Source organism: Lathyrus oleraceus, chromosome 3 (genome assembly GCF_024323335.1).
Source record: "Lathyrus oleraceus cultivar Zhongwan6 chromosome 3, CAAS_Psat_ZW6_1.0, whole genome shotgun sequence".
Lineage (NCBI taxonomy): Eukaryota > Viridiplantae > Streptophyta > Magnoliopsida > Fabales > Fabaceae > Lathyrus > Lathyrus oleraceus.
In genome coordinates, this window is record NC_066581.1 from 183,313,678 (window position 1) to 183,317,613 (window position 3,936).

Consider the following 3,936-nt stretch of genomic DNA (forward strand, 5'->3'; position numbering starts at 1 on the left):
CTTCTTGCAAATGTTGTATGGTAGGTCGGTATTTGTGAAAATATTTGTGCAAACATGATTGGGGAGATGAGAGAAGAATATACAAATTATTTACAATTTTGTTGTTTGAATGGATAAACCCATTGCCTACGTACCATCACAAAGGTAGGATCAAAACCTCGTAGTTCGGGAGAAATTGGTGAATTAATTTGACAAAAGCCTTAAGGTCTTTTGTTATCAAAGGGAGAAAATTCAACCTAAACCACAATCCACCATGTGAGGAGAGCTTCAACATACTAGTGAGGGATCCACCCTATAATAAGTATGGAAGACTTATAGTCCAATCACTAAGGATAAGGTGAGGTTTACATCAACCACTATGATAACTCAAACCTAATAGCTAACGTTTATGAAAAGCTTTGGCTAAGGTGGATATTGGAACCACAAAAATCACTTGAAGTGAGTTGTATTAACAAGTTAGAAGTATTCACAAAATGAAGTCAAAGTTGACTTAAGATTCAATTCAAAATAAGTATTATGAAAGGAGTTTGAAAAATCAAAGGCATAATGCCTAGGTTTCTAATTTGAAAGAAAACGTCAATGTTTGCACAAAATGAGTTTGGCTTGGGTTAGAGTGGAGATAAGAAGAGAAGGGCTAGGTCCTAAACATGAAAAGAAGAGAGAAGAGAAATAAAACCCTTGGAGTTCCTTTCTTGAGATCATAAAGATGATCCAAGATGCTCCTTTCCTTTGGACTTGGCAAGCAATAAGCAATTAACTCAAGCAATCAAGCAAATATTCAATCAAGCTCTTAGGATCTTCCAAATGGACTTGTCTTTCTCTTAACTTGGATGCTCATGACAATGGTCCTTCTAATTGGCTCAAGTTTGGCATCCCTATCACACAAGAACAAACAAATCAAAAAGTTCCACAATGCAATAAAAAGAATGGACAAGAGTGAGTTTAGTATTAGAGGTCCTTTCAATTCAACTTTCAAGATTAAGCATTCTAAAGGCATGAGGCCTAGTTGCTCTTCAACCATTTTAGCATTCTAAAGGCATGAGGCCTAGTTGCTCTTGAGACTCCATTTAGCATAGGTAAGGTCCTAATTCTAAGTCTTTTCTCCTTTTTGCATTGGGTTCACAAAAACAAAACAAGCACAAGGCAATAATGTATTTACACAATAATGTGCTCAAGTGAGCAAAAGGCAAATGGCATAAACATAAACATGAGCTCAAGTGAGCAAAAGGAAAAGACAATATGAATAATGAGCAAGAAATTAAATTGCATTAAAGTAAATTGCAAGAATTAAATGCTTGAATTAAAAGTTAGTAATGAGTAGTTAGTGTTCCATAAGGCAATTTAGCGCTATGTTAAGCAATCGTAAGTGGACTAATGTAGTAGTCACACCTATCTGAGGCCAGTCAATAAAACTATAGGCAAATAAACACAAGTTAGAGATCATGACTAGTAAGCCAAGTTTCTACAACTTGCCATGCCAAAAGAAAAGAAGAATGACCTTGTATGGATTTCAGGTTCTTTGCTTAACCAAGAAGCAACCTATCTTGGACACAAAGAAATTCACTTGATCTTTTGATCAAGTTGAATTTGATTTGGATCAAAGAAGGTTAAGTCTCTCATATGTCAAGGCTAACCACAAATCATTAACTCATTGGTCAAAAGAAAAAGAAGAAGATGAAGATGGAAATGAAATGAGCCAAGATGAGAAATCAAATAACATAACAAAAACACATTGATCAAACATGAATGGAATCAACATCAATCAATGGTAAACAGAAGTGAAATGAAGACTAGAAGTCAAGAAATGTCAAACATATTTTTGGTATTTTTTGGAATTAAAATAATACATAAAATAAAATGAACAAATAAAGTCAAACTTCAAATCCAATTCAAATCAACTTGGATAAGTCCAATTGGATCATCATAAGTCTAGCATGGTCAAACAAAGTTTGACAAATTTTCTCAACATTTTTTGAAAACAGAAACTATTTTTAAACAATTAAAACATGGAGAAAAATAACATATATAAACTAAAATCTCAAATAAATCTCAAACCAATTAAGAAATTGATGAGAATATTTTTCATAGACTTATCATCATTCATACATGTTAAGAAAATATTTTTGGCATTTTTGAATATCAAAAAGTATTTTAAATGAATTAAAAATAATCAGAAATGAAATAATTCACAAAAAATATTAAATGGAATCACAAAAATAATTAAAAATTATTTTATGAAACTAGAATTTAAGAGAATTTTTTTGCAATTGGTCCCATATTTTTGAAAATAAATGGATTAAAAGAAATTAAAATAGAAAATAAGAAATTAGAAAAAACCACAAGCGTCTGATCAGAGCTCATTAATTGACGTGGCTGATCAGACAACTCTCAAGCGCGCGCTCATTGTGTTCCTTGGTCAAACGTGTGGTATGCAGCATTAAATGAAGTCATAGCAATGCAAGTCTAGGATTAAATCTGGGAATCAACATCCAACGACCATGGTTCAGACGCGTGGGGACGATGGTGGAAACCACCGTCTTCTCCGGTGAGAAGGCACAGTCCGACCACCAATTGCAGGTTTTGAAACCTCAACTAAAACACGCGATCCATATACCAAATGAAAGATGGGGTGATGTACATCACCCCTGTGACCTTAGTTTTTGCTCAAAATTCTTATGGAAGAAGAAATCAGAGGTTGAAAAACTAGGTGTTCAATCTGAAGTTCACCAATTCACAAAATTAAAGCCACCAATGACTTGCCTCTCACATGAGGACTTCAGAAATGCAAACCAACACAAGCAATACACAATAATCAGTGAGATTCAAAGCAAAACAGTTAGGGTGTAAACCTTTGTAGAGCAGCTTTTATGAGCACAATTCAACCAATCCTTTGCTTACAGCTTGATCCTGATGCTTGGTATGAGAGCTAGGCTTAGGAATTAGTGATGATAATCAACTGATGTTGTTGAAAATCACACTTGAAAATGAAAAGTGAAAATGCAAATTCCTTTGGTGAGAGGTTGGGGAATCGATTCAGCAGGGGTTCAGGCGCCTTCAGGTTGCCAATTGAATGAAATGATGCTTCTATTTATAGCCACAACTGATGCAATGAGGTGAGTAAACTTGTGTGCATGTGAATTGGGTCCTACATGCATGGGATTGTACAAGCGCATGTGAGGCCCAAAACCAATTGTAAATGCAAGCTGAAATGATTATGAGATGGTTTGGACGTGCAGTTTGCAAGGCAATGGCTTATGCTTGAAGATTTAACATGAAATGCATAATTGATCACAATTGTTCTCCTCTTCGAAAGTCCAATTTGGAAAATCCAAACATAGGCATGTGAGTAATGGTTGGAAAGGTCTTGACATAAGGAACAAAAGTTACTTTGAACAAAAATCCATTTAGAGTTTGGAAAATTGTGAAAAGTGGCCATGAAGTTCAAGGTACAAAACATGTATTTGAAAAAATTGCCAAAAAGGACCAACTTCAAGCCCTTCTGTTTCAATTATGCAAGCCTCAAATGGAAAAACCTCCAACATAAAAGTTGTAGATAATTTCAAGAAAATCCATTTGGACTTAAATTTTTCATCATTTGGATTTTTAATATGAAAGTTATGGGCACTTGAAGTTGGACTTTTTCAAGATTCAATGGCTTTGGTCCAAAGTGACCTATAATGTTTTGTATTATCATATGTACGCATTTTAGGATTATGAAATTTTGTCCAACATAACAATTTAAGTATACATCTTAAACTTTCCAATTCACTTGGTCTCACCTAAAAATCATAAAAAATGGAGGAGTTAGGTCCTTGGGAAATTGACCCAAAATTAGGGTTTCAGTCAAAATGACCTATAATGTTTTGAAATGAATGATGACCTTCCAAATTTCAAATGGATTTTTGATGAACATGAAAGTGGTTCATATGGTTCTTA